The sequence below is a fragment of the Gavialis gangeticus genome, unplaced genomic scaffold (genome assembly GCF_001723915.1).
Source record: "Gavialis gangeticus isolate Ggan-Ray unplaced genomic scaffold, GavGan_comp1, whole genome shotgun sequence".
In the NCBI taxonomy this organism is placed as follows: Eukaryota; Metazoa; Chordata; order Crocodylia; family Gavialidae; genus Gavialis; species Gavialis gangeticus.
In genome coordinates, this window is record NW_017729032.1 from 96,905,967 (window position 1) to 96,914,462 (window position 8,496).

The 8,496-nt window shown below is 43.1% G+C and overlaps 1 protein-coding gene across 13 annotated transcripts in view; it reads left to right on the forward strand.

Annotated features, from left to right (window-relative positions):
* LMO7 (LIM domain 7) overlaps positions 1-8,496 on the forward strand; it is a 167,889-nt gene that overhangs the window by 4,979 nt on the left and 154,414 nt on the right. For all 13 annotated transcript variants that reach the window (XM_019524710.1, XM_019524716.1, XM_019524705.1 and 10 more), the window contains exon 2: positions 3,691-3,760. The gene's annotated coding sequence lies outside the window, so the exon portion shown is untranslated. The remainder of the gene's footprint in view (positions 1-3,690; positions 3,761-8,496) is intronic.

The window sequence follows — 8,496 nt, forward strand, 5'->3', positions numbered from 1 at the left end:
CTGCCATCTTGGAACCAGAAAAAAAAACAACAGATCACACACTAAAAATAAAACCTCTACTATAGCATATTTTAATTTTTATTGCAAAACTATTTGTCATGATTTGTGTTTGCGTAGTCTATATAGAGGTGATTGCATGATAATTCAAAAATAAATTATTTTTCCACCACACACAGTATAAAAGACTGTGAGGAGTGGCTGTGTGTATATGGTGGGGTATGTGGGGGCTTTGTGAGGGAGTGTGGTTATGTGTGGGGGGGCATAGGATATGTTGGGGGTTATAGGGCAGGGTGTGGGTATGTGGTATTTGTAGGGGTGGGAGGGTATGAGGACCCTCCCATGGCATAGCAGCAGGTGAGGGTGCTTGGGGCACCTGTGCCCATTGCAGATGCACAGCAGCACAGGGCCAGAGCTGCACATAGTGGTGAGGGGTGCAGCCCCTGCTGGCCCATCTCTATTGCTGGCATGTGCTACCATGCACGTGCAGCCCCCACACTCACATGGCATGGGAGGGAAGTCCCTGGCACTGAAGCTGGCTGCCTTTGGAGCTGGCTGCCTTCCCTGCCCTCTACTGCAGTGTGTGGGGCTTCCCTTCCATGCTGTGTGAATGTGAGGGCTGCAGGTGTACAGTGGGGAGTGTCAGCCATAGAGATGGCCCGGCAGGGGCTGAACCCCTGGCTGTGTTGTGCAGCACTGGCTAGAGCTGTGCACCATCAGGCGCAAGTGCCCCTGCCTGCTGCTGCCACTGTCTACCAGCTACGTACCATGGCAGGAGTGGGGAGGGGGACACACCCCCATCCTTCCCACATGCTGCCCACCTGAGCTCTGTGCTGCTCCCACCCCCCTGGGCACTGGCTTCATACTGCCACCAGCCCCACGCTCCCACCCAGCTGCAGCTCCACCCCTGCCACTTCCCTACCTGGTGCCTGGAACGAGTGGGTCCTCGGGCAGTGGCAGCGGCAGCCCTGCCTGGAAGCTGTCTGCCAGCTGGGCCAGGCTCTTCTGCCCAGAATTGTGGGAGTGAGGCGCAATACGGTATGCTGAGGGTGTGTGTATGTGGTCCCCTCGCTCCCACCCTTGTGTGGGTGGAAGGGCTGGGTGGGGTACAATTTGTTGGTAGGGGCCGTGGGCCAGATGAAAGTGCCTGGTGGGGGCTGTATTTTTGCCAGCCCCTGGTTTATCAGGTGCTACTTTGCCTTGCCTTGTACATCTGTGGGTAAATTTTATTTTGAAGTATTGAACTAAAGTGGATGCCAACATTTTGTTTATAAAGTTTCTGACCTTCATTAATGCACCTTTTATCCATGTGCTGTCCGGCTTCTGCCTCTGCGCTTGCTTATTTTTTTTTAAATTGGTTTGGGTTTGGGAGTTTTCCCTTTCCCCTCCTACCCACTTATCCCTTCTAAACTTTCTTAATGATTACTTTCACATACCACTGAAGATGAAGAGAGTTTAAACAGGAACATGAAAATAAGAATGTATAATTTCTGACGAGCCAAAAATGTTATGTAGCTGGAAATCTTGTCATATTCTTTGCTTTCATCAGATATTGAGCAGAGCATTTTACATCAGGACTCTTTAAGTATTTTATTCTATCTTAATAGTATCCTGTTAGGTCAGAATCTCTCCAAATCTCATATAGGTTTTGGTTTAATAAATGGAACATCAGGGAGAACCTTGTAAATTATAGTGGGGGAAGTGTGCAATAAAAAGAAAAACAATAAAACCCCCAGGTATAATTAAAAATCTTTAAGAGTTAACAGCCTGAACAGATAGATGTATTTTAATCCTTTGCCAGCTTTGTTGTCGTTTGGTTGGCCAAAGATTGTAAGAATAGTTTGTTTGGCAGATGGCAGCTGTCTTTTGAAATTAATCAGCTTAATTTAGCTGTAATTAATAGCCCTGTACAATCTAATGCGTCTTTAAATTTATTCTACTGAGCAGGTTGACTTGGGTGGCATACAATATTCTACGAAGGAAAAATGCTTGTCCATATTGTGCTAACTTGTTTGAGGTTTTGCTTAAGTTCTATAGATGTCTTTTTATATTATAATCTTAATCTAATATATAGAGAGTAAAAGGGGAGAAAAAAGTGGTGTTATGAACATGATCCAAAGTTTTCCAAGTGCTGTATTTTATCAGTAGTCCAGTAGAAGACAAGAATTCCAACAGTATCAGAGTTTGCAGTGCATTCTGTGGCAAGGAAAACCAATTTAAAACAGCTTGTTAAGGTAACATTCAGTGGTTTATAAACTGTAACAAGGGCCAAGGCAAAAATGATGCGTTCAGAAGCTAAATAATTCTTTTGAAAACCCACTTCAACACAATAATCAAAGCTTGTGTTTAGTGGACAATTAGAAGGATGTTGATCTTAAAACCTACAGTCCTGAAACCTTAACTCCACCAGTACTGCAGGCAGCAGTGGTATCTTGCATGCTGCCAGTCTCCACATTGTGTTTAGGATCTTAATAGCATTCATAAAATATACCCTGAGAGGTGAAGTGTCTTCTACCCTGCATTCCTCTTTAAAATCTAATTCTGCTTTAGGTATTTAGTTACTTTTATGTATCGGGGACTAAATCTCTTGGGCTAATGGAATAAAACATAGACCAGTTTTCCTCTATTCTAACCCTTACAAAAACTGGTTTCTTTTTTAATACATTATTAAATGACTTGATTTAGAGTTACACGGTAAGGAAATAAATAAAGTAAAACAGCATGGCACACTTGCAATGAATGTGAAAAATATTATTTCATATTCCAAGGGAGTAATTGGCTTGGATCACTTGAGGTCTGAGTACCTAACTTGAGCATGCAAGCAGGCCATTTACATGCATAACTTATATGTTAATAAGTGTATGTGGCTGCACACTTCATACATGAATGACAATGTATTGAAACAGTCTTACAGACTTGAATTGGATTTGTGCTTTGAACAATTATAAGTTTAAATACAGTAGTTCTAAAATTAATTTTGAGCTTGCTTGGTGAGAGCCTTTTTTTCTTACCCTGTGCCAATTATAAGGGGCCTCAGATTTGGATAGAGAACATTAAGTAACATTACTTTTTTATTAATGTGACTGGGGTTTAATAACATAGTACTTTCAATACAAACGTCTCAGTTTTTTGTAATTTGCAGAGTAAATGATGTCCTCTGAAAACATATTTCTAGGAGAAGCCTTTTAAGAATACGATTCTGAGAAACTAGAGGTGGCTGACCTACAGCATGTGTGTCTCAAATGGCATGGGTAGTCTCTGTGTGACGCCCAGCAGATCAGGGAGGGGATAGGGCAGAAAGCAGAGCAGCAGATAAGGGAAGGGGGCCAGAGTGGCATGTGTTAAGGGTACAGGGCTAATTTGTAGTACTCCTGATGAAGATTGCCCCCAACTGATTTGCAAAACCTGACCTTGCACCCACTCCCATGTTTCTTGTATCTTTTTACCCTTTTCTTCTGCCATTCTCAGCAATCCTTTGTACAGCTTCTTTCCTTCTCTCTATATTGCGTGTGATCAATTCACTTTTCATCATTGAAAATGTTGAATCTAAACATCTTATCTGTCTTTAACAGGTACAAACATAAATTAGAATTAGAGAAAATATTTTTCACAAATACACTCTTTTTATGTTTATCTTTTGAGTTGTATGTTATAACAAAACAGGAAGTCAAATTACTCTCATTTTATTTTTAGTTTGATTAACAAGATCAAACCTGGAATCATTAAGAAAATCAATCGTTTGTCTACTCCAATAGCTGGCTTGGTAAGTAACCAGTTTCGATACCTTCAGCGTGTAATCTGAAAGAAATGTTGCTCTTCACTTTGTTTTATATTTGAATATAAAAAAGTCTCTTTACTTTTCTGCAGAATAGCTACCTTCATGCTATACCATGTTTCTATGTGGTCGCTGTTGTGTTCACTGAGTAGCACAGTTCTTTGTGCATGTTTTAGCTATGTGTATGTTTTTCTTTTGATATTTGAATAAGTAAAAAAAAAAAAAAAAAAAAGTTGTGCATTCAATGATCCCTCTGCTCATTATTCAGATTACGTATTAGTTTTGTCATTTATAATTGGTTCATCTCTATATGAAAGCAGCATCAGGCTCTAATCAAACACAGAACATTGTGAATCCTAGGAAGAAATCATATGACAAAGCCAAGCCCTTTAAGAATTCTTGGGTCTCTATGGGAGGAGTGAACATAGGCATGTTAATCTATATATTGAAAAACGTAAGTGTTAGAAACAGAAGAGCAGAGTGCACTTTAACAGGTTCCACCCATTTATGTGAAGGCTTCTTTGCACGTTTTTCAGCTTGCTCACAAAAACTAGAGAAGTGTATCTGTTTCAGCTATCACATGTTGATGTTAACTGGGAAAACTAACGAACTTAAATTTATTTTATTTTTACAACAAGTCTCATTGGTTGCCAATAAGTTACTTGGCAGACTTGCAGGCAAAGAAAGATAGAATAAAACAGTCAGCAACTATGGAGTACTTTTCTCAAGATGAGTTTTATTTTAAATGAGAGCAAATAAACTCAAAATACCGAGTATTAAGGTTAGTTTTCCAGCCTTCCTCAGAGTGGAAGGGATAAATGTACTTTTCCTCTTCAGAAGCCCTTCCTGCCTATGGAGAAACTCAGTCCAAAGTCTTTTTCTGGCCTGAAGTCTATCCTGTTTATTCTGTTTCCAGAAGTAGAAAACTGTGCATCTCCTAATTTTAAAAGCTCAGAAATCACAGACAGACTTGTATTGGCTGACTTTCCATATGTTGTGAAAGCACATGTGCATCAGCTTTCTGAATACTGGCACACTTAATATTTGGTGTGCTTCAGCACCATGCAGTCATGCCATGTCCTCTCTCTTTGGGCAGGTCTACACATGCATTAAGGCGTTTTTCCTAATGCGCATTAAATTTGGTATCTCCAGTGTGAGGTACTAAACAAATGCCCATTAGGCTGCCTAAGCATCATGGTTTTTAAGTCACGCTTAATGTGCAGTAACCTATTTTACTGTGCATTAGCGTAATTGCACAGTTTTTTACATGATGCTTTAATGTGCAGTAAAATGGGTTACTACAAATTAAAGCACACGTGTAGATACGCCCTTCCTGATTGCTTCAAAATGACTACAAAAACATGCAATAAAACTGCTCTTCAGGGGCTAGAGATAAGAAACCCTGAATCCCTCTTGCCTTTGGTCTCTGGAGCTAAGTACAGTCAAAAAGCTATGTACAGTTTTAGGGAATTTTTGTTTACTTTTTGTTGTTTTTTACATTATAAAAATCTAGCTAGTAGTTGGGCACAGTGTGACTTTCTTCAGAGATGAGGAGGGTTAAGTAATCAGCTCAAGGCCATAGTGTTGGGTTAACTTCGCACATGTGCGTGCACAGTTTATAGAAAGCCTACATTTGTATTTCTACATCAAATAAGTACATGAAGCAATAGGTGTTTTCATCCTGGAGAGTGTTTGGGTGTTGTATACAGAATAATGTGCTGAATACTTTTCCCCATCAAGCATGCAAGAAAAGAATGCAAGTCAAACCATAAGTCTTGGGGAAGACAGTGTGGTTCATTCTATTACTACTTTGACTGCTTAAATGGTCCCAGAATAAGCCAGGAGTTCAAACAAGAAAACCAAAGAATAGATTTTATTTTGGGGTGGCTTCTGGTTTGAATCCTAACTACACTGTTTAATAGCTAAAGTATTTGTAAGCTTTCATTATTCTAAGATCATTTCTTAGAACTCAAGGTTTACAGGCCTATTTTTTTGTCTGTTTGCTAACACAGGAGATGGAATAGCTCATTAGTTTTTAGCTGTTATGATGTGTTTCCATCCTTCTCCATCTACTGTGTTTTATAGCGTATTCGGTTGTTACTAATTTCCAGTGAAGGCTTCAAGTAAGTACGTGTGAAAAAGGTTAAACATAATAAAAAGAAAGAACATAATTATGACAGTGGGTGAATGTGCACAATGCCATTGGCTAAAGTTTGTACACTGAGAAAAATCTTTTTTTGTGCGGGGCAGGAAGATTTGGGTTTTTGTAGGACTGATGGACCTTCTTTTTGAGGATGGAAGCCTATAATAACTGCAAATGAATTTCCCTTTTGTAATCATTATGGGCCTGTTTGGGGTTCTTTCTTTACATAGAGCATAGACTGAATGTAAATGATTAGTGCTTAAGTGCATGACTTTGTCAATGCTATGCTATTAGCAGCTTTGAAATTGCACTGAAATGCTCTGTACTTAAAGAGACATTGTTTAGAGCAGTGGTTAGCAACTTTTTGATACTGTAGCCTAGAATAACCCAACTTGGGCACAAGGTGGGTTGTTTTTCTGACCAGGCTGCTGCTGCTTTAGCTTTTCCCTGCTGCTGCTTCTCTCTGCCCACTGGCTGCAGTGCAGGCACAGCCCCTTGCCACTTAACCCTGGCAGCTGAAGCCCTCCAGCTCCTCAGACTGATGGCAACTCGGACCGAATGTTGCGGACCCCCTTGATTTCAGTGCTGTGGCATTACTAGCCCCAAACTTGACTGGCTCCCTTCATTTTCAGGGCTTCTAGTAGCAGCTCTTTCAGTGACTGTTAGAAGCCTTAAAAACAAGTGTGTGTGTGTGTGTGTGTGTGTGTGTGTGTGTGTGTGTGTGAGGGGGAGTAATCCTGTTTCATGGCTGCTAGTTCCCGTGGTTTTCAGGGCTTCTTACAGTAGCCTTTTGACAGCTTCTTCCTTTTTATTGTTTTCTTGTTCACTTACAGGAAGTTAGAGTTTGTGGCTAGGGACAGATATTCAAAAAGCCTGAGCCTAAATTGATTCAATCTTTGCAGGTTAGTCCAACCTGCCTAGGTTAAACTGATTTACAAATGCACAGACATTCCCTCTGGACTGAAGCAATGCAGGCTCATGCCTGCAGTGGCTCAGGCTAGAAGCTGGGGGTGTGCAGCTCTTCCTTCCCTTCTAGAGTGCGGAGCTGAGGAGGGGGTGTGGTCAGGTCCTGGCAGGATGCTCTGATTAGGGAGGGGTTTAAACTCCTCCCTGCCTGCACAGTTCCAGGCTCTTCCCTGTTCACTGCTCAAGGGGCAGGAGTGTTGCCAGCCCCCAGCTAGTGTTCTGAGGCAAAGGGGGCAGGGGAAGGGAGGACTACTTGTGTGCAATGCATGCATCTGTTGTTGACACTGAACTTTTCAATCTCCTTCTCCCTGCTTCTTCATATTGTCTGCAGCAAACCTGACAGGCAAGGGAGCCAGCAGGGAGCTGATAATGTAGTGTTTAGCAGCATATCAAGAAAACAAAAGCCTCTCATTAGTTCAAGCTCTTTCTTAAACAGCTTTTTCCATGGAAGGAACGGAGGGACATTACCAGCTGACCTGTTGATTAGCTCCAAAAAGCCCCAACTGTCCTGTCTGCCTTTGTCCGGTCCAAGTGAAATTGGAGAGACACACACACAGACACTTCTCAGCATTAGCTAGCATACCACATGCCTAGGGTCCATGGGGCTGGGGTCTGTGCTGTGGGAGATGGGAGAGAGAGAGGAAGGAGGGATCCCTGCTTGAGCAGCAAGTGGCAAGGGGGCAGTGGAGCAGAGGGAAGCCAGGCAGATCCTGCTGTACCTGCAGTCTCTGCCAGAGCTCTGGCTAGGGAGCAGAGGGGCAGGGTCAACCCTGTTCTGTGGAGCAGAGTACCAAGCCTAGCCCAGGGCTGCAAAGCATCTGGGATGCAGGGGGACTCTAGTTTAACTTAAACCAGTAAGGAGTCTGGGACAGGCATTGCATAAACTGGTTTGACCCAAATCAGTTAAATCTGATACTACATTGAACCAGGTTTATCTTAAACCGTTTTCAGCCATTTTGAAACTAGCTTATGTGCCCTGAACTTCTATTCTGTTACAGGTTTAAATCAGTTTCTGATTGTCATAAATCAAAAAGTCATAACTCGGAACCAATTTTCCAATAGGAACAATGTTACAAATGGGGGATTGGTTTCTTTACCATGCTCAGAACAGCTATGTCCAGCTGGTAAGTCCGTTGTGGTGGTGGGGAAGGAATCGGCATAGGGTAGCAGATCAATGCCCCACAGCAATGGAGGGAATGGGGCTGGGGCTGCCCAATCAGGGTGGGTGAATGCAGGATGCAGGTGCAGCTTGCTCTGGCCAGGCCCTGGGAGCAACGGCTGTGTGCTGCCGCCGCTCGCCCAGCCGGGGCGGTGGGTGTGGGATGGAGGTGTTTCCCTGCCTCAGACAAACAGCATCAGGACCCCCTCCAGCTGCCCTACGCCTCCCAGACAAGCCACAACTTCATCCCACCCCGCTGTGGCTGGGTGAGAGGTGGCAGGTCAAGGCAGGGGCGTATGCCCTGGATCTGTATGGGCCAGGCAACAGAGCAGGAGCTATGGAGGTGTCTGTAGCCACCCTAAAATTCCCCATAGCCCCTACCACCTGCCCGGAGTGCAGCCTGGGCTGGCCCTGACCCCAGCCACCCAACACAGATCTGGGGCAAGTGCTCCTGCC